This window comes from Anabrus simplex, chromosome 6 (assembly GCF_040414725.1).
Source record: "Anabrus simplex isolate iqAnaSimp1 chromosome 6, ASM4041472v1, whole genome shotgun sequence".
Taxonomy (NCBI): Eukaryota; Metazoa; Arthropoda; class Insecta; order Orthoptera; family Tettigoniidae; genus Anabrus; species Anabrus simplex.
Window position 1 is genome coordinate 231,249,609 of NC_090270.1, and position 23,778 is coordinate 231,273,386.

Genomic DNA, 23,778 nt, shown 5'->3' on the forward strand with positions numbered 1-23,778 from the left:
ACGGAGAACACTATAAACCAGTCTGCCATAGCAGAACATTTCTACAGTACAGACCATGAAATCCTCTTTGACCAGGCGAAGGTCATCACGCCTGTAAAAGACTTCTATGCTTGTCTTGTGAAGGAAGCCATAGAGATAGAGCTGCGCCCAAATAACATCAACAGGGAAGATGGCTTCTAGTTATGAAATGCATGGGAACCTCTACTGCAGATATACATGCATAACACTACCATGGCACAGCGGGACGCACTCAAACTGTCGACAGAGGGCGGTGAATCAGTAACTTCCCTCCCAACCACCACAGCACAGCGCCACAATCCTTGAGTCCAGTTAGTGGGGTAGGCTGTGGATAGTACGGGCATGACTTCCATGTTCCTTCGGAGAATTTCTTTGCTCACTGTCGGAGGCAAAACTTCACACGCCCTGATGAAGGCCAATGCACTTTGGCTGAAAGCTTGGCTTTATTATTAAATAAATAAATAAATAAATATATATATATATAGTGACTTTAATCCAGTTCATTTATTTCTTTATGTTAATACAATGAGCCACGAAAACCTACGTTCATTAATTAGGTTTGTGACTCTTATCCTGCTGCTCCCCAAGAAAGTACCTCTCCGTCAGGAGCACTTGAGGTATGTAATCAGAATGTTTTCCTTGTTTTGCTGGCGGACTGCGCTGATACTCTCATAGAAGTCCCATTATGACAGAATCTCTGAAGTCAGGAAAACTAATTGCCCTTTTTTGAAGCTTATAGTACAATATTCTTCCATTTAATAGTGCACTTCAGAGGTGCTCAATTTAACTCAGCACATAGAGGATGGGTTTGAAAGACATAAAATCACAGGAGTGGTATTCGTGGACCTTAAAGCAGCATACGACACAGTGCATCATAGAACTTTGATCACAAAGCTTTATAACTTCACCAGAGACTATGGTTTCACGAAGATTGTTCAAACTCCTGCAGAATCGCCGGTTCTTTGTTGAGTTTCAAGGAAAGTGCAGTAGGTGGAGGGATCAACGGAATGGACTTCTTCAGGGCAGTGTCCTCTCGGCAATCCTCTTTGACATCTACACGAATGACCAGCCAAGGCCTTCCTATACAAGAAGCTTCATTTATGCCGATGACCTGGCTTTAGCTGTCCAGTGCGACGACTTTCAGACCATTGAAATGCAGCTCTCAAATGCACTTAAGGAACTTTCAGTGTACTATCAGAAAAACCGGCTACTGCAAAACCCGACTAAGACCCAGGTGTGTGCATTTCATCTTCGAAATCGGGAAGCTACTAGACAGCTGTGCGTGACGTGGGAGGGCAAGCAACTGAAGCATTGTTTTACACCAAGGTACCTGGGTGTCACTTTAGACCGGACCTTAACATACAAGAAATACTGTGTTAACTCTGGACAGAAAGTCACAGCCCGAAATAATATCCCCCGTAAACTTGGCTCAAGTAAATGGGGAGACCATCCAACTTTGTTAAGAATCTCAGCTCTTGCTCTGAGTTTCTCTGCAGCTGAGTATGCATGTCCTGTACGGTTCAGATCAGCCTATACGGGATGCAGCCCTTAGTGAAACATGTAGAATAGTAAATGGGTGTCTGAAACCTACTCCCACTGACAAACTCTACTGCTTGGCTGGTATTTCTCCTCCAGATATTCGGCGAGAAGTGTTTGCAAGGCAAGAGAGGTCGAAGGTGGATCTCGCAAGCAACCACCCGTTATTTGGACATCGACCTCCACCCAGACGACTGAAGTCCAGGAAAAGTTTCATCAATGTCTCCAAGGCTCTGGATAAACCAACAAGAACAGCCTGTTGTGATATGTGGCAAGCAAAAATGGAGCATCTCTCTGATTGGATGATGCCTTCTGAATCTCCGCCCCCCTGGTCATCATTTGGAATGGACAATCTGGAAGGCACTGAATCATTTGAGGAGTGGAGTAGGTAAATCCAAGGATAACCTAAAAAAATGTGGTTATCTGAAAGATCAGTCAGACTTCTGTGATTTTGGGGAGCAGCAAACTACCCAACACCTGTATGACTGTCAGTCCTGCCCTGTTCGTTGTACACTTCAAGACTTGATTCAAGCCACTGAAGAGGGAATTTCTGTTGCCCATTTCTGGCCAGACATTGTGTAAAACATGTTTTGTGACATAAAATGTACTTTGTTTTATTTGTGTATAATACCTTATTTATATTTTAAGTTTTTTCAACACTCTGACACAAAATAAATAAATAAATGAAAAAATACCACAAGACCTGATACCACTTGAGTTTCTTGTGTACAAATGCATAGTTAGTTTTCAGTTGATGAAATTTATCATCCCCATTCACTTCATGTTTGTAATTTACGACTAACAATCCCACCCCAATATCAATAGCCACCATTGCCTGAATATCTTCTATTGTACATTCAGTCCATCGATTATACCTCAAACGCAGAGGAAAATCAAATGTTTTATCTAAACACTGCTCGGCATATCTATTTGTTTCCATTACTGTATGCTCAAACATGGAACGCAGCATAAATTGAAGAAATGCCTTGTTTGGATCATCAAAATTTGAGACTTCGCTTTTCACTGTTATAATACCAATATAAATGGTCCGTTATTGGACATTATAAATTTTCCAGCTACTCATTCCTGGTTGCCAGCGTTTCGCCCTCATGTGCTAGGCTGGGCTCATCAGTTGGTACCTAGCACACCTACCAAGACGCCAACTAGTGCATACCGTGGAGGCCACTGTGTAGGCTAATTGTAGCCACCAGCAGTGCCAATGCACTATTAGAGACTTTGTCTCATTATCACTGTTATATCAAAATTAGCCCCGTCACATAATTTCATTTTTGTAATTCTTATGTCATCATTAATATCCCGCCAGTCCGATACAAAATGAAGATCTTCCTCGTTGGCACTTTCTTTCGAACAATCACTATGTACATCATCACTTGTTTCATTGTCCAAATTTACTGAACAGTCTGAATCAGAATCGGCCACTAAAAGATTGAAGATTTCTTCACTGTCATTACTAATGTTGTTCTGAGTGCTCATAGCTGCTGAGAGAAGCCTGCTATTGGCCAGACAGCTGACAGGAATGTTGGTGGGCAGGCGGGTGAAAGATAACAAATAAACATAGGTCCAGTATTGGTGGCACGGTTTTCAAACAATGCTCAGTACATAGTCAATACAAGACTATAGATGTTTGTATTATTAAATGTGCCTTTATTAAGGAAGCACACGGAAACTATACCGTGAAAGTACCAAGTCGACAAAAGTCGATTACCGCAGCATATGCTATAGGGAAGTAAGTCGACAAATGTCTACTTACGCAGCAAAAGAGTTAACTAGCAAGAGGTTAAAAGCAGAAAAACATTCCAAATCGTAGAATCAAATGTCGTGTTGTTAAAGTATATTGATAAATGTTTGCATTAAAATGTCATTAAAGGTGGTTTTAAGATAGAAGAATGATAAGTTATGCGCGTGAGCTAAATAATATTAACATATGGTGTAATATTTTAACTTGTCAATAATATGAAAGCTGGTAACTCTTGGTTGATGTTTGATTTGATTTAGACTTCTTAGAATCACATTTTGAACCATCTCACTTAATATGATGCTTTGACATTACTCTGTATTGCATGTTCTGTTGGCATACTAGTCAAAAGGGAAGCGATGTTAAAAATTAAATTAGATGAGCATGTTGATCATAGACTCCAAGGGGAAGTCTGTATTTGAAAATCAAAAACGTGGTGTTAGCACTGGATAAGGGATTCATTTTTAAAAATTGTGAAAATTACGTGAAGTAGGCCTACGTGTAAACTTACCTATTGGCTTGCAGCGAGTGTGCCTTGTTGTGTTGTGTTCAAAGAGCTGTTTGTAACTGAGAGACACAGGTCATAAATTTACTACCATAGAAGAGGACCTTTACATCTTAAAAAGAATTGAAATGAAAGAAGTAAACTTATGACAGAATACGAAAACATTTATATATTTCTTGACCAGCAGTTCAACAAAGACAGGAACTTAAATGATGTCATTGATAAAAAAGAGTCCTTTGTACGAACATATTGCAACAATTTTGCAAAAGTCAATTAAATCAATAAGCACTCCCATCACTCAAATGCGTAATACAGTAAAACCTGCCTTAACGGACATCTCTCACCGGCCGAGGTTCCGTGTACAGCAAACGGAGTGAGTGGAGTGCCCACACTAGGGCTAAGCTGTTTTTCGTAGCCTTTTCTTAAATGATTGCAAAGAAATTGGAAATTTATTGAACATCTCCCTTGGTAAGTTATTCCAATCCCTAACACCCTACCTATAAACGAATATTTGCCCACCCCAATTTGTCCTCTTGAATTCCAACTTTATCTTCATATTGTGATCTTTCCTACTTATAAAAACACCACTCAAAATTATTCGTCTACTGACGTCACTCCACGCCATCTCTCCACTGACAGCTCAGAACATACCACTTAGTCCAGCAGCTCATCTCCTTTCTCCCAAGTCTTCCCAGCCCAAACTCTGCAACATTTTTGTAACGCTACTCTTTTGTCGGAAATCACCCAGAACAAATCGATCTGCTTTCCTTTGGATTTTTTCCAGTTCTTGAATCAAGTAATCCTGGTGAGGGTCCATACACTGGAACCATACTCTACTTGGAGTCTTACCAGAGACTTATATACCCTCTTCTCTCCATCCTTACTACAACCCCTAAATACCCTCATAACCACGTGCAGAGATCTGTACCCTTTCTTTACACTCATATTCATGTGATTACCCTAATTAAGATATTTCCTTATATTAACACCTAGGTATTTACAATGAACCCCAAAGGGAATGTTCACCCCATCAATGCAGTAATTAAAACTGAGAGGGCTTTTCCTATTTGTGAAACTCACAACCTGACTTTTAACTCTGTTTATCATCATACCATTGCCTACTGTCAATCTCACAACATTATCGAGGTCAGTTTGCAGTTACTCACAATCTTGTAAGTTATTTATTACTCTGTACAGAATAACATCATTTGCAAAAAGCCTTATCTATGATTCCACTTCTTTACACATATCATTGATATATATATAAGAAAACAATAAGGTCCAATAATACTGACTTGAAGAATTCCCCTCTTAATTATTACAGGGACAGATAAAGCTTCGCCTACTCTAATTCTTCTTCTTCTGGAAACATACCACAAAAACATACCAGATGAACAATATGGATTTACTGCTGGTAGATCAACAATCCAAGCAATTGAGAGGGTACTTAGCATCATATGGGATGCTACAAGCATAACTGGAGGCTTCGTTTACGCTATCTTTGTGGATTATACTAAAGTATTCGATGGAGTTAACAGAACCATTCTATTTAGGAAGCTATCTATTATCTTAGGACCAGGGAATCCACTATTGCACTTATAGGAAGATATACTAAGTTCTAACTGGCTTACGGTTAGTGATAAAGTAGGCCGGTCTGGACTTATAACCAAGACTAATGGCGTACTCCAAGGAGCCCTCTCAGCCCAATGCTTTTTAATCTGTTGACTCATGATGTCATCAGTGAGGTGGCCTCAGAAGATATTGCAATGTTCCTGTACGCTGATGACATGATATTGCTATCAAGAAAACAGAAAATCCCTGCAGCAAGGACTCAATAAGCTAAACGAATGGTCTCTGAGAAATGATCTAGAGAAGTGGTTCCCAACCTTTGCCAGCGGACGCCCCCCTTTTCAGATATGGGTGGTCATCATGCCCCCCTCCCATCGCTTCTATAACCTCTCCGATAAACTGACGTGGAGGATATAGACCTAACCTAATGACACTAAATTGTGCATTATTCCATTATTCAATTATTTATGAAAAAATAATATAAAGTATGCGCTTTATATCTATGACATACCGACTTCATTTTAGCACAATACAAAGAACACACTTTCACAATAAATCCTTAAATTAGTCAACAAATGTCAGTGAGAGGGTTGACACTGTTTTCTCTTGGTAAGATTAGGTATGTTTGGTTTGATATCTGACAGAGCACAGCGGAGATCACTTGCAACATCAAGCCTGCTTTGTTTTTATGACACTCAGCATTGAAAATCCTGACTCTCATAAATATGTCATTGAAAATGGGACAATTACATGCAATGCTACTTTGGCTATTTCAGGATACACTGCAAGACAGTTTACCCAAAAGTTGCCCAATCCTAATATTTTGTAATCATCTTTTAGCTTTGAATCACACTTCAAATCTATGGCTTCTTCTTGAAGTTGTGCTGGCAGTGTTTCAGTGTCAATGGCAAACTAATTTCTTGTTAACATCCAGAACCATTCATCTGATGAGATATCAGGAAAGTAGAAATTGAATCCTTGTGCCAGGGAATCCAAATGTGACTGAATTTGCACCTTAAGTTTATTACGATCACGTTCATTTTCTGGCAAAATTTCATTAAGGCGGTGAAAGGATGAGAAGTTGTTCAACTGAAACCGGCGTTTCCATAATTGTTTTTTTTTTTGTTCTGGTTTTTTTTTTTTTTTCAGGAAAGTTCTGATGGCATCATAAGCAAGCATAATATTGGAGTTTTTGCCTTGGAGCTTTAAGTTCAAACTGTTCAAAGCTTTAAAAAGATCACAAAGATATGCCAATGAGACGATAAAATTGGCATCAGTAAACACTTTATATAGATCGTTCTTACCTTCACCAAGAAGAAAAATTTCAACTTCAGACTTTAATTCAAACAGCCAAGTCAGCATGTTCCCTTTTGATAGCCAGCGAACCTCTATGTGGAAAAGGAGAGTTTTGTGATTGGCGTGAATGTCAACACAAAGGGCTTCAAACAATCTTGTCTGTAAAGAACTTGTTTTCACAGGGTTCACAATTCTTATAGCAACTTTTAAAGTGTTATTAAAATGTTGGGGCAAGATTTTGGCAGCCAAAGCCTGCCTGTGAATTGTACAGTGGGTTCCCATGATGTTTGGATTTTTATCTTTGGCCAATTTGAGAAACCCAGAACATGACCCAATCATAGGAGGTGCGCCATCCGTACACACACACACACACTACATTTTCCCAGGAAAGTCCATGTTCTCGAAAAAAACTATCAATGGCAGAAAACACATCACAAGCTTTCAAAGTTGTTTTCAAACATTGGAAGAATAACATTTCTTCTCTTAAAATTCCACTGTCAACAAATCGACAATATACAATCAGTTGACAACAAAGGACCACATTGGTTGTTTCATCACACTGAATTGAAAACACTGGAGATGCTTTCACCTTCTCCAAAATTTGCATTTTAATGTCTTCTGACAGTTCTTGAAGTCTGCACTTCACTGTGTTATCAGAAAGAGAAATTTTAGACAATTTCTGTCGACTCCCTTCACCCAAAACTATATTTGCGGCTAATAACATACATGGCTTTACTAATGTTTCCCCAATTGTGTGTGCTTTTTTGTCTTTGGCAATCAGAAGAGCTAGTTCATATGATCCACTGCTTTCTCATTTTCTTGGTTAAAAGTACCCGATGAATCTAATTTCATACGTTTTGGTAAGTTGAGTTTAGTTGCAAAAAAATCTGTGGGTTTGTCTTTTAAGCCTGAATGTTTCGTGTTTAAATGTCTCTCCAAATGCACAGGCCTCATCACATCATTACTCAGAACACAGTGGCAGATTACGCATTGAGGCTGTTGTACTCCATTCCGTTCAACGACTGTGAAGCCATATTTAATGTAGACATCATTGTACAGTCTCTTCTTGGACATCGTTAACAATGTTTTTAAAAGTCACAATATTAAATAACACAGTCCACACAGTCGCACTGTTACAGCGAAGTATACACAACACTCACAATAAACAACTTGACAGACACGTCCACTGCGAAAGTATACGAGGCACAGAATCAACAGTCGAAGGGCCTGGCCACTGATGGCCTATCGGCGATGTGTTGTCATGACCATTACTGTGCAGTCTCTCACCAATTTGACTGCAAGGGAAGAATAAGAATGTGTAGGGGTGGGAACAGAGCATTCAAGGACGACCTACCCACAAAACGAGTCTATATGCCGCAGGGTGAGAGGGAAGGAAGAACTTCCACTTCATTTGTTGCTTCTGAAACTCCAATATTCTTTGTTCTTCACAGTTAATGTCGACTCCTGACTTTAGTAACTTATTGCCAGTTAAGATCTTTGGTGAAAAAATGTCACTGTTTCATTAATTGCTGTGGTTAAACATTAATTAGTTGTAGCCCAAAATACCAGCAGGTCTACATAGAATTTCACGCTAGCCGTGAAAGCCTAACATATTATATTAAATAAATTAAATAATTTAGCCTACTATTATTGCTTTATCTCCTGTTGTTCTCGCTACCAGATCAATTTGATATAATACCGACATTCATACAAGTACCTCCTTCGTGTTATATATTTTGTTTATGAGAAAAACCTTGTACAGTATGTAACAATAATACTGGAAAATGAAAGCAACTACTACATCGTTGATGAGTTGAAACATGTCGCGTATGGTCATAGTTTACTTTCATGCAAGTAGGTCCACAAAGTGTGCAATTAAACGTGCGTTGAGTGGTCTTGTTCCCGCACCTGTTCTCAGTCTTCATTTTGCTCCTCACAATACAGCTAATTCCTTATTTCACCTCCAACCTTGCGGCTCAGCAGAGGTTTGTGCTGACAGTTCGCAATTACCAGTGCTTTTGAACGATTGACTTGGCGCGACAATCACTTGGAGAGATTCGAAAAATGGTTATTACACCAAATTGTAATATTTGAGTTAAAAGAATTAATTCGGAAATCACTTCACGCCCCTCCCCCCTGATAAAGCCCCACACCCCCTAGCGGGGCGCGCCCCCCAGGTTGGGAACCCCTGATCTAGAGACAGCAAAACAAAAGTTATGAAATTTAGGCGAGGAGGAAATATCTCTACGGAAGACGTCTTTGAGTGCAGCAATAACAAACTAGAGCCGGTAAACTCGTATCATTATTTAGGCTTAACCTTGCAAGTAACTGCGAAGACATTTACTAAACACATAGAGGAATGATGCACTGCATTGATCAGATCCATATTTGAAATAAAGAGCATTGAGAAACTATCAGTAAGAACTGCCCTCATTCTCTCTAGCATTAAGATAGCCCCAATAACCTGCTATGCCATCAGCAAAATATGGAGGCACCTCACTATGGCCAACCTGGGGAGACTGGAAGCTGTCAAAGCCACCTACTTGAAAAGAGCATTACGGCTACACAGAACAGTTCGGACATGGTTAGTGTACAAGCTGGTAGACACGGACTTTTTCATCAGGGAGATAATCATAAGTAATAATCTAGAATCCACCACAGCATATAAAGCCCACATCGAACAAAGACAGCAAAAACTTGCAGCAATAGATCCAGACTTCTATGAAACTCCTGCAATGAACACAGATGTATGGAAAGAGTGCAACTTTGAACTCCGACATGTCTTCACGCGGACTGCAGCGCATGGCTTTCACCACAGAATTTGTCACCAATGAGGTTACCATCATACTTCAACCCAGTGTTCCTGTACGCTCTGCGGCTTGTATTGCCCACAGTACCACTTGATTGTAAGGAGAGGATAAATTCCCTGAATTTCTATGCAAACGATGATAACTTTCAAGGTCTTTGTTAAAAGTACACAGTGTGTTTAATAAATCTATATAAAACAATAGACACATTATAACATGGTCCACTTGGTCTAAAAATATAGAAGTACCGATATTCACACACAGACTTCTCAAGGGCAGTAACATATCCACATCACTGAGTCAGATAACCGTATATTGTTATCTTGTCCAAGAGATATGTGTATATAAACAAAATACAAGTGGAAGAAGGGGCAAATAGCTTACAAGGAAACAAATGCAATTGTAATGCTTACAATGTCAGGCGGGAGTCATCAAGAAAACGATTATCTGAATCATTACAGGGGTGGGGTCAAGCAATATACAAGAAACACTGGTTGGGAGGGGTGTTTATGCATGCTAATCGTTCAAAAAATAATCTCTGTGCGGAAGAATAAGCAGGACATTGGAAAAGTAGGTACTTGATGCAACATCTCGATCTCCATGTATGCAGTGCGGTAGGGTGGTGATATGAAACCGATATTTATATTGCGGGGTAAGGGCATGATTAAAGCGTAACCGGGTTATGTTGGCAATGTGTCGTCTAGTGTATGAACCTTGTTTGTACCAAGACTTAGTAGGTATGTAGTAATTACCCTCTTAATTATTACAGGGACAGATAAAGCTTCGCCTACTCTAATTATCTGAGTTCTATTTTCTAGAAACATGGCCACCCATTCTGTCAGTCTTTTTTCAAGTCCAATTGCACTCATTTGTGCCAGTAGACTCCCATGATCTACCCTATCAAATACCTTAAATAATAATGTTATTTGTTTTACGTCCCACTAACTACTCTTTTATGGTTTTCGGAGACGTTGAGGTGCCAGAATTTAGTCCCGCAGGAGTTCTTTTACATGCCAGTAAATCTACCGATATAAGGCTGACATATTTGAGCACCTTCAAATACCACCGGACTGAGCCAGGATCGAACCTGCCAAGTTGGGGTGAGAAGGCCAGCGCTTTAACCGTCTGAGCCACTCAGCCCGAACCTTAGATAGGTCAATCGCGATACAGTCCAATTGACCTCCTGAATCCAGGATATCTGCTATATCTTGCTGGAATCCTACAAGTTGAGCTTCAGTGGAATAACCTTTCCTAAACCCAAACTGCCTTTTATCAAACCAGTTATTAATTTCGCAAACATGTCTAATATAATCAGAAAGAAAAAAGGAAGTATTAACTCACCTGAAAAACTTTTCTCTTGTATGGGCCTTGGCGTGGCGTCAGCGCGTTGCTTACTCAACGGCAGTGATGCAAAGAGAATGAGTAAAGGGCCCCATACACGCGCAGACTTCTAGAATACTTAAGGGCCCTTTTACATGTTCAAACTTGTCTGCACAGACCACGTTCACAACGACCGTCTGCACATCTGGTCTGCACTGTTCACGCTGCGTTTACACGTTCCGACCATTTCTACAGCTTTCGCACAGTTCTGTATTTCTAATCGAGACGAGCGCAGGTAGTATTTCCTGACCATGGCCAGATTAAGTCAATTAATGTTTCTGTCTAGTTTTATTTCAGAAGTTAAAAGAGGAAGAAATCACGACATAGAAGGTGGACAAAAGACTGGCTTCTACGTGTTTCGCTTTCGCATTTTAATCTTTTGAAGGAGTTAAAATTGGAAAAAGATGACTGGTTTAACTACTTGAGAATGGACGAAGAGACATTCTTAGTGCTGTTGCAGTATGTCACACCGTATATAAGGAGAGAAGACAGTGTAATGAGAGAATCGATAAGCACTTTAGAAAGACTTGTAGTAACATTGAGGTTTCTGGCAACGGGATGAAGCTATGCGGACCTTAAATTTTCTGCTACAGTGTCTCCTTCATCGTTAAGCCACATCATTCCGGAAACATGCCATGCTATATATGAAGTACTAAGAGAGAAATATTTAAAGGTGAGAATTCAAAGGCATTATTTGGCTTAGGTAAAATAGATTGCGTGTTCCTTCCTCAGCTGCTGGAGTTCCGTAGCTGTAAGTTGAGTGCATTCATTCATCAATAATAAGGGCTTTCTTTTCAGCTGGTGGTTATCTGTGACAGGGAGAGAAGAGTACCGGTATTTATTGGGTCATGCAAACATTCATGAATACAATTCAATCACGCAATCATTCATTCATCAATTCATGCAGTCATTCACAGTGTGTGTTGTAATTGTAATATAACTGGATCAAGTACAGAATTGTGACATGAAGCACTAATTGAACTCACAAAGTGGTTTTTTTTTTGCTAGGGGCTTTACATCGCACCGACACAGATAGGTCTTATAGCGACGATGGGATAGGAAAGGCCTAGGAGTTGGAAGGAAGCGGCCATGGCCTTAATTAAGGTACAGCCCCAGCATTTGCCTGGTGTGAAAATGGGAAACCACAGAAAACCATCTTCAGGGCTGCCTACTATCTCCCGGATGCAAGCTCACAGCCGCGTGCCTCTATGCACACGGCCAACTCGCCCGGTAACACGAAGTGTTAAGATAGGCTTGCATGTTGTCCTAGATCATATAACACTGTTAACATCTAGGACAAAATCAATCAATCAATCAATCAATCAATCAATCAATCAATCAATCAATCAATCAATCAAAATAGAATTTAAAGATTGGGTGTAAATAGTTAGTAGGCTTAATTTTAATGTTTAATATCGTGATAGATGGACAAGTTGTGATAAGGAAATGTTAGTTTAGAAACTAATAATCATATGCCATATTTTTTAAAATTCCGGTCACTATATTCTTTGTTCTTGATCTTTCGAACACTTAGCAATGATTTATAGAGTTCTATCAATTCAGTCATAAATGTACGGGTACAATTACGCGAATCTTGAGTAAACTCACTCATAGCTGTTCCTGTATTGAGAGCAAACACTAGGCTACAGTACAACACTATATACACGGTCCCAGACGAAGGACTGTGCTATCTGTCTGCAGCGTTGCCTGCATAAGCTTTACACGCTCAGACTTCTCTGCGCGTGGTCTGTGTTAATTCAAACTCTGCCAGACTTTGCACAAGCCGAACACAGACCGCAGTATAGACCAAAATTACGGTCGGTGATTCAATTACAAGCAACGACTTGTGTGCACAAACACAGTCTGTACAGACAGATCTGTGTAATGTCTGAGCGTGTAAAGGGTCCTTTACCTGGCTACCTGCACAGACTTGCCTCCGGGAGGTAAGTTGGAAGTATGCAGCTGCCCACACGAGCGAGGGTCGTCAAATGATGCGATTGGGTTAATGAAGCTTTCTTTGATTTGGACTAGTTGGTGTGTGTGATGGCCTGTTTTGTTCCTCAGATTATCTTCGTTGTAGGTTTCCTTTGTTCCAGAAAGTTTTCCCAGTTGTCCTTGGTCTTTACAGAGTTTCATTTCATCCAGATTGCCTGTCTTTGAGCTTATTGTGTTGTCACAGTTTTCAGTCCACCACAGATGTTTCCTTCTTCTAGTAAAAGGTGCAAGTTCACTGGCTGTCTTGACAAGATCTTCTTTCAGTTGGTCCCAGTTGTTAAGATCTGCATTGTTCAGTTTTTGACTTACTTCTTGATGGTTTTTAACTTGCTCTATATCAAATCTGTCTCAGGTGGAGGTTCTGTGCAATCTAGTGTTTCTAGGCCGAAGTCTCAATTTGATATTTGAGAGGTCTGAGTCCACATTGGCACTTCTTAATACCTTCATGTTTTGTATCTTCTTTCAGGATTTCCTTGAGATGGCCACAAGATCTATCTGGAATTCACACAGGCTGGTGTTAAGAGAGATCCAAGTCTTCTGTTTCCTTGGCAGATGTTTAAAGGCTGTAGATTTTATGACCAATCCGAACGTCCTGCATGGTTCTACCCATTGTTCTCTGTTGTGATTAGTTTGTTTGTGCGCCGGATAGTTGCCCACTATGTTTCTGTATTTTTTCTCTCTTTCCAATTAAGGCATTGAAATCACCAAGCTGTAGGATGGTATGTCTCTCTGAAATTTTAGAGAGAATATATTCTAGGTCTTCCCAGAATTTGTCAGTTCTGTTTGGGTTGTGCTTGTTGTCCTGGTTAATTGCGGCATGTAAATTGACTAAAGCATAGCCCTTGTTAGAACATTTGAGAGAGAGGATGGGTACACGACTGCTTGGAGAGGTAAAGTCAACAACTGAATTCAGTGTCTTGTGGCTGATTATAAACTCTTTACCTAAGTGAGGCTCATTCTTCATTACCTCCTGACCCACTTTTCCTTTCAGGATTCTGTATCTTTGTGACTCGAAGGCATGTTCATCAATGAATTTGATTTCTTGTACTGCTGTCAGTACTATGTTATGCCGTATTAGTTAGTCGGTCAGATGTTTCAGTTCACCCACTTTGAGCAATGAATTAGCATTACATATTCAGGGGAAACTTTGCCGTTTTGATCTGAGTATATATTCAAGGAATTCAGGATGCTCCGACTCATCCTTAAAGCATGTTGGTGTGGATTCCCCAGAATCTGAATGTCTGCTAACATTGCTATGGGTAACGGTGGATTGGTTATCACCTGGGGTGGTGCATTTAGTGAAATTTTCCTTCATGCTCAGTTAAAGATCATTCATCATGGAGTAGTGACAAATCACTGTCCGAGATACTACCAAAGCTGTTAGCTTGAGAGGCTTAATATTCAGGGTTGTAACCTATAGACATGTTGTCTTCACCATGGCTAGGGAGCCCTTGCCAGGGCTAACCTCTGGCCTAAAGGGACATAATTAATCAGACTTAGTTGGGAAGGGCTGCCTCTTCCGCCAGTTCAGCCATACCAATGTTCATCATCTCCACCTTCATTGTCGTTGAGGTTTGCACAAGCAATGTTGTGGTAGTATGTAGAAAGAAGGTGCTACAGTAGATAATAGGATAGGGATGAATGCAAATGAAATCAATAGAAAACCTTTACGTCCATTGTAATTGCACCCAGAAGTATAAACTCCATATCCTTGGCAATGCTTGGTGAAGGCATGTAGAGTGCCCGTCTTCTTTATGATTTCCATGGCATTGATTCTAAATATAACAAGATGGTTAACACTTAGGATAAAGATGGTAAATAAATGTAATGAGTGTCTCTCTCCGTAATGTTATTTATGGACTGAATTGTACGTAAAACAAGATGGCTGAAACTTTGGGCACAAAATATATATATATATAATATTTATGACAAAAATCAACATTAAATGATCTCATATCCACTAGACAACACTAACACACTCAATACATGTTATAGTGTCACAAACACTGCCAGTAAATCATAAACAAAGCATATTTCATCCTTACAGATGGAGATTTGCTGCACCAAAACTACATAGTACAAACTATCTATCACTACTATCTACCATCATCATATTTTTTGTATTAGCTTATGTTCATATTCAATTTGTACTGTAATGTGACAATCACCATGTTAAAGGCAAGCTGTGTTGCTATCTCAATTAATTGTACTGCCTCTCAGTGTGAGTATTTGCTCATTAGGACCAATCAACTAAACCAATAAATAAAAAGTATAATCAAAATACACAGAACAGAATGCACCAATAACTTCTCCTAACTGTACATGTTTCCTGTTACTCTTCATCACAAAATTACTTTTTTGTTTTCTCTTGGTTGTGCTGTGGGTTTCTGAACGTCAGGATTAACTGTGTGAGTCTTGGAGCAGAAAGCCTTTAGGAACTCTCAGTAATCAAACTCTGCCAGAATGAACACAATGAAGCCCAGAACAAGTCTTAGCAATCCTCCACATCAGGGGAAGTTATTCCATGGAACGAAGGGAATAAGTCATTCCCTTAAAAATTATTACACACACAAAAAAAAAAAAAAAGAAAATTATATATGTTATTGTTGTTAGGTCATCAGCCCAGAGGCTGGTTGGATCCTCAAATAGCACCACCAAAGGTTATGCAGTTATAAGGAAACCGCAAAATCCAATGGCAGCACCAAAATGAGGCGTACTAGGCAAGACGAGGAGTGAGGTAGTTTGCCATTGCAGTCAGTACTTATTTTAAATTTTGTGTTGTTTTATATAATGTATAATTAACTTAATTTTAACATGACAGTGATGCATGGACAATTGAGAGTTGCAAACATACGTCTGTCTCCAAGAGCTACCCCCTCACCTCGTGTGTGCTTCTACAATTGTAGGGGGTTAACCTTGGTTACCCTCTTCAATTGAAGATCCTCTGCATGGTGAGGGGGACAGTAGCTTCTTTCTTGCGATGCCGAATGGAGCCCTATTGGGTAACCATTCGGTGTACAAGGAGGAGGAAGCAAAAGCACCACCCAACCCTAAGGTGTAACGCGACCCATGCTGATGGGGTGCATGGCACATGGGAGATGTGTCTTGAATGGAACCTTCGAGATACTTGACGCCCTCTCGAAGTAAGTAGCCTTACCCGGGTATGCGGGGCTCTGCCTGGGCGGACATTATATTTCCCTAGCTACTCGTGGGACCTAAATGAGTACCGTAGCTACCCAAAAACCAAAGAGCTCCTCTGGGGCCTCCGAGAGAAACACCAGTTCAGCAACAACCGATGGGGACTCTTCAGGGATACCCTCGGATAGTACGACCTCGACAGTAAGAGAGCTCACTCTAGAGGTGGGCAATCTTCTAGTCCAGAAGAAGAAGAAACAGCGCTCCAGCACTGAGAAGAGGAGGTATAAGAAGGCTTTAAATGCCCGGGAGCAGGCCAAAGAGGGCCTAACTCCTGGAGCTGAGAGGCCTTCTACTGCCACGACAGCAATGACCGTGGGGGGGATCCAATGGGCACAAGAGGCGGGACCCTGAAAAGGGCTCTGCTTCTAGGGCACAGAGGACTTCAGCCACCAAGACGCCAGTGGGGATACGACTTCTGTCTGGGGCAACCCCAGCAGAAGATCAGCAGGCCCACAAAAAACCCAAGATGGAGTATGTCAGGATAGCTAAAGCTGGAATCAGGATGGTCATAGTGCCTGTAGGATATCCTGACCAGCAGCTAACTGAGAAACAGGCGGAGTCTGTGGAGGAGGCTATCACCAATCTGATAGATGAGCTTCCGGAGCAGGGGCCCATTAAGCCTCAGTTCCTGGACTGCTATCTATTGAGAGGTGTGGCCATCATTATCGCAGAGAATGCCGAGACTGTAGCATGGCTTTCTAGTCTTGTTACAGACATGCAACCATGGGAAGGAGCCAGGCTCAAAATTGTGTGCATGGATAAACTCCTTTCCTATAAGAGAGTCATGGTCTGGATACCAGGACAACCAAAGGACAATAACGTCCTTTTGGGAAGAATGGCACGCCAGAAGCACGGCTTAAATCCCAACAGCTGGAGAGTCCACAACCGCAAGGAGGAGAAGAGAGGTGTCCGACTTGTGGTCAGCATGGACTCCAGAGATGTGGAAAAAGTGGCGGGGAAGAAGATCTTCTGCGGGGTGCATGTTGCTACCTTCAACCTGGTGGAGGGCAAACGCGACAAGCAGAGGACCAACCCCACCACAGACAACACTGAGAATAACAGGGGCGAAGAGCAGGAGCCTGGACAGGAGCTGGGGCCAGCCAAGCCTCAGGATTCATTGTGGAAGACGGAGTTGCACGTTCTGGAGACTACATAAGGTAAAGTATTGCATGAAAGTAAGGAATTATTACTTTCATACAAGCAAACATACAACATTGTACAGCGGCCTCTAGGGTACTCATAAGAAGTATCCAGAAAGGCAGGTTTTTGGTCGCCCCGATACAAGAACCCTGGCTTAGACAGGCGCATATCATGGGACTAAAATGTGCAGGCTTCACTCTATTCAGTGGAGTGGCGGAGGAGAAGCCTAGAGCATGTATACTAGTTAAGGATCATAACGCTTGGGCTATACCGGGCTTCATTACTAGAGACCTTGTAGCAGTTCTAGTGAGATATGAAGAGGGCGGACAGCCAAGAGACCTGGTTGTCTGTTCTGCATATTTCCCAGGAGACTCTGTATCTCCACCCCTACCGGAGGAGTTCAAGAGACTGGTGATATACTGTAGGAAACAAGGACTTAACCTCAAAGTAGGATGTGACTCCAATGCTCATCACAGCATTTGGGGAAGTAAACACACAAACCGAAGGGGAGAGCATTTTATAGAATTTCTATGTACAACTGATCTTGAGATCATGAACATAGGTGACACCCCTACCTTCATCAATAACAGGAGTGAGGGGATCATAGATCTTACCCTGGGTTCCATGGGAATCATAGAGTAATTTAAAGACTGGAAAGTTTCTTTGGAGCCTTCCTTGTCAGATCATAGACATATTGTGTTTCATATAGAGGGCTCCTTTGAGATCCCATCTTATAGAAACCCTAGACAAACCAATTGGACGTCTTTTAGGGAGGATGTGAGGAGGGGACTGGAAGGAGGACCCTCAAATATAATTAAGAACAAAGAGGAGCTGGAGCTCAGTGTGTCTGTCTCACTATGGGGTTCGTGTACTCCTTGTGGCGTCAGACCCATTAGTCTAACATCTTTTCTTCTTAAGACTTTGGAAAGACTGGTGGATAGACATATCAGGGAGAAAGTATTAAGAGACTGTCCCCTGCATCCTCATCAACATGCATACCAACCAGGGAAGTCGGTTGAGACAGCACTACACCAGCTAGTTTCTAGGCTGGAGAGTGCCTTGGATCAGCAACAACTTGCAATGGTGGTATTCCAAGATATAGAAGGGGCCTTTTACTACACATCTTTGGGCTCCATAGAACTTAGTCTAGAGAGAAGAGGAGTGAGCAGGATGCTCATGAAATGAATTATGGCTTCACTGCAGGGCCGTCAAGTTCTGTTTACCCTCAATGCAGTAATGTTGAGAGCTAATATAGACAGGGGGTGTCCACAGGGAGGAGTATTATCACCAACATTAAGGTGTCTGGTAGTGGATGAACTACTTACCAGATTATGTTGGAGGAATTTACGCCCAAGGCTATGCAGATGACATTAGCCTGATGGCAGTGGGAAATTTCCCCAGTACGGTTTCAGAGCTCGTACAGATCTCCCTACGTAGGGTGGAAAGATGGTGCCATGACACGGACTTTCAGTTAATCCCGACAAGACGGAGCTCGTGGTATTTACCAGGAGGAGGAGGCTAGACGGACTGTCAGTGCCTTTCCTATTTGGGAAAAAATTAGTTAAGACAACCTCAGTTAAGTATCTAGGGGTAATCCTTGAGGCAAAACTGAATTGGAAGAAACATATAGACCATAAGGCTTGAAAGATTATGTGGGCCTGTCGCAGGGCCGTCGGAAAGACTTGGGGCCTAGGACCTAAGGTGGTCCAGTGGCTCTATATTTCTATTGTACGGCCCACGATCACCTTTGCATCTTTAGTCTGGTGGCCATGTTCGGAGAGTAAAACTGTGACCACCAAGTTAAACAGTGTCCAAAGACTTGCATGTCTAGGAATAACAGGGGCACTGGATACTACACCATTACGTGCAGTGGAGGCCATCCTAGGTCTTCCCCCCTTACATTTATAATACGTTAAGGAAATAGCGGGAATGAGTGCTAACCGCCTCTGGTCACTCGAAGGATGGTCCTTCAAGAATCCAAATAGAGATCATGCCTCTATTCTTACAAGGCTTCACCAAACCTGCCCTACGACAATGATGATCGGGGACCTGATGAAGCCTAGTTTTAATCTGAATTATAAGTTCACAGTGGTGATACCCACAAGGGAGGAGTGGGCTGCGGATGCTGGGGCCCGTCTTAGGTCTGGGGGCTGTACATGGTACACAGATGGCTTGCGGACAGAGATGAGTACAGGCGCCAGGGTCTGGGGGCCTAAGACAAGGCTCTCCCTTCCCATGGGTAAATATGCTACTGTTTTCCAGGCCGAAGTATACGCAATACTGGTCTGTGCTGTATATATATGGAACATGCCTGGACATAGAAGATGCATCACCATTTGCAGTGATAGCCAGGCAGCGTTAAAAGCACTATGCGTAGTTAGAACAACATCAAAAATAGTATGGGATTGCCAAAGGACGTTAGATCAGCTGTGTGAACTTAGCTCAGTTACCCTATCATGGATACCTGGGCACATGGGTATCAGTGGAAATGAAGAAGCTGACAAACTAGCAAAACGAGGCTCAAAAGGTCGTTTCATAGGACCAGAGCCCTTCCTGGGCGTGTCCCTCCGAAGCGTGAAACTGGTAATATCCCAGTGGACAAACCAGTCTCACTTAGACATTTGGAAGAGGTTAACTATAGCAAGGCAGGCACGTGAACTTATCAAAGGGCCTAGCCAAAGTTATAAAAAGGTCCTGATAAATTTGAATAGGACCAGAATGCGAATGGTAGTTGGACAGCTGACAGGCCACAATACCTTAGAGAGACACCTACACATCATGAAAATCAGTCAGGATCTGATGTGTAGAAGATGCGGTAGGAAGGAAGAGATCTCCACGCATGTGTTGTGTCAGTGCAAGGCTCTTGCAAGCACTAGACATCGATATCTTGGCTCACATTTCGTGAGCCTGGAAGACATCAGGAATGCCAACATCCGGACGCTGTTATCCTTTATAGGAGCACTATGGCTGGACTAGGCAAACCCGTTTAAGGGACACAAAGGGTCTTCACAGACCTACGTGTGGAGCCCTGCAAAGGCAGGGCTCAGCCATTCTTTATCTACCTATATCCAAGAGCTACGCAAGAATGTGCTATCAAAACCATTTCGTCAGGCAAGTGGCCTGCCAGATTCGACCATGGCTTCACTCTGGTCCCTTCATAATTATTTGCTTGGATTCGGGAAGCTCCGCCCAAGGGAATGCATCTGAAGACTCATTCCGTTCGAGAGTATTTGTATGTGATAAAACTTGTGAGAAAAAAGTTTAGTTGTACTTGTGTTTTCAAGTGAGGTGAAATATTTTACAGTGAGTTGTACCACTTAATTTTGTGTTATTTGCAAAAGTTATACCAGATTTACATGCACACATATAAATTAAAGGAACTACTGTGATTCTGCCAGCTTAGAAGGCAATGTACTGACTGTGCTCATTCCCTGCTTTGAGTCTCTAAAGCATGACAACTGTTGGTGCGAGTGAGGAGAGCGGAGGGGTGTGTGGATTTGTATTAGAATCTCCCTTAAATCCAGGACAGAAGTTCGAGGGCTTTTCAAGAAAAGAGTAATATCATTTCCGGTGGGAGACCAATGTCTGATTTTCTGAGTGTAAAAGCTAAAACGAAACGTTGTGTTTGACACTTTAATACAGAGTAGTATGGAAAAATAGGCTGGTTATGTGGTTGTCAAAAAACATCAAAACTCTACTGTTGGCCTTGCGTTCTATTTTCAAACAAAAAGGGGTTATGGAACAGTGTAGACTCCGATGACATGAATAACTTGCTTAAAGCATCCCAGCGTCATCCGCAATCGCAAATATATCCGAGCTGAAATTCTATTAACAACTTTTGGAATGCCCGGAATAGATTTGCAACTCGATCAGTAGCGTAAACTGGAGATAATAAAACATAACGAGTTGGTCAAACAGAATAGAAAGGTGATCCAATGACTGACTTACATTGTAATGTATCTTAGAAGAAAAGAACTTCCTTTCAGAGTGCATGCGGAAGATAAAAGTTCCTTATATTGTGGAAATTACATAGAACTCATAATGCTGCTAGAGCAAGTATGACGACACACTGGCAAATCATTTGCAGAAAGCAACGGTGTTCACAGATCTTTCACATCAAGTACAAAAATTTTTTTTTTTGCTATTTGTTTTACGTCGCACTGACACAGATATGTCTTATGGTGACAATGGGGCAGGAAAGGCCTAGGAATAGGAAGGAAGCGTCCGTGGCATTAGTTAAGGTACAACCCCAGCATTTGCCTGGTGTAAAAATGGGAAACCACGGAAAACCATCTTCAAGGCTGCCGACAGTGGGGTTCGAACCCACAAAATGATTTAATTGACGGAGTAGCCAGTGTGTTATTGACCGAAATAAAGAAAGAAATATCACAGTCACCATTCGTGGCAATTATTATTGATGAAGCTACTGATATTTCTGCCCATTCCCAACTTTCAACTGTTGTTAGGTACACATCTGCTGATGGAGAAGTACAGGAGCTATTTCTTGGATTTACCGACGTAAGCGCCAATCGCAGTGCTCCTGCTCTTTCATATCACGTGTTCCACATAATGGACGAGTTCAACAGTGGTTCTAAACTAGTCACTCAATGTTATGAAGGAGCCGCAGTGATGTCAGGAGGCCTCAGTGGTTTACAGAAAAGAGTGAAAGACAAATACCCCGGTCCTATATTCATACATTGTTTTGCTCACAGACTGAACTTTATCCTTAAACAATATAAAGGAATGTAAAATATTCTTCATGACTGAGTAGCTTGGCCTCTTTCTTTTCTAATTTGTCAAAGAGAACTGCTGCATTAGATAAAGAAGTCAAGAGATGATTTCCTAAAGTGTGTCCAGCATGATGGAATTACAATGGAAGACTTGTTGAAACAGTTCGTGATCAAAAAGAAGAATTAGTTCAGCTGTTCGAGAATATCTTTGATAATCCAAAGTAATGGGATAGTCAAATGTATCATGAAGCTCGAGGTTTTAACAGTGTTCTCTCAGAATTCCAGATCAATTTCATTTTATTAGTTTTCAGCAAGATATTTTGCTTAACCGATTCTCTCTTTGAAATTCTTCAAACGAAAGCACTGGATGTTAATTTCTGTATTGCTAAAGTAGAGGAAACAAAAAGTATCATTCAAGGAAAAATAAATGAATTTGAAGGAAGTATAGAACAAATGTCAAGAGAGCTACGAGCTGCCAAAGAAGAAGCTACGTTAAAATGAAATCTGCAATATAAATTCACACTACCATCACATATATTGTGAGATATATGACAATATACATACCCAACCAGAAGTTCGGTTCCAAGCACTCGAGAAATAAACACTTTTACAGTTAGTTGATCAAAAGAACACGAAGAAAAGTTTTCCTGAAGCAACATTCTGTTCTTTGAAACAAAGTTACTATCAGCATTTTAACTTCGTCCATCTCAGAAGTGAGCTCAGCGTAGCTTATTCCTCCAATGAGTATCTTACGATGAGAGTTCTAAAATTTTTGTTTTATTTTAAAAGTAGTGGATTGTTATCTTCTGCCATTTCTGAACTCTTGAAGTTATGTGCGTTGATTACAACTATCCCAGTGTCCAGTGCTAGTGCCAAATGTTCATTTTCGGCACTTCGGAGAATCCACACCTACTGCAGAAACACACAGGGACATCAGAGACTCTCGAACTTGTCTCTACTGTTGATTGAGAAGACGTTATTGAAATTGAAGTCAACAAAGAATGAAGAAGAATTCTACAGCCTTGTCATAGAAGAATTCGTCAAGAAGGAGAGCCGAATGGAATTACCATTCAAATAGCACAAGACAATGTGAGTTATTGTATTTATTTTACAGTATATATCTTCTTAGCTTATAATATGTGCTTCCCTTACTGTAAAAGTCACGCGCCGCCACTGCTCCACAGTTAACCGAAACAACAGTATCATCCCTCAGTCACAGTGGAACCACTTACAGCATGTAGAAACAGTTACAAGCCAAAACCTGAATCTTAGTGAATCCATACACAGTAATATATATTAATTTATTATCCATGTCCTACTGCTAGACAGAAACCACATATTCAGGCCACTCTTAAAACACTCTGTAGAACAAAGAAGCTTTCCAGTTGGCTAATGTGATCATACGTATTAGAATGTTTCATAAACCTGGGCTGTAACATACTATGTGGTCTTTTTCTGCTCTCTTATCTGTCTACAACAATAGTAATACCTGTGATTCTCTGATGCTCAAACTCATCATCATCATCATAATCTTCATTCCCCATTTCCAGCTTCCCGGGTCGGTTTGTGAATCAAGGACCTCCGTTGCTGCCTGTCTCTCCACCACTCTTCTCCTTTTTTAAGTATATCTTCTGGTTTTCTTTCCCTCTATACACTCCCACACTGAATCTGTCCACCTCTTTTGGGGTCTTCCTCATGGTCTCTTTCCTGTTAACTTCTCTTAAAAAGCTTCTTTTGGCACTCTCTCTTCTCCCATTCTCATCATATGCCCATACCACTTTAAATTGTTGTTTCTATCCTGTCTTCAAGTTTCAAGATTCCTGCCCTTTTCCTTATCTCTTCATTTCT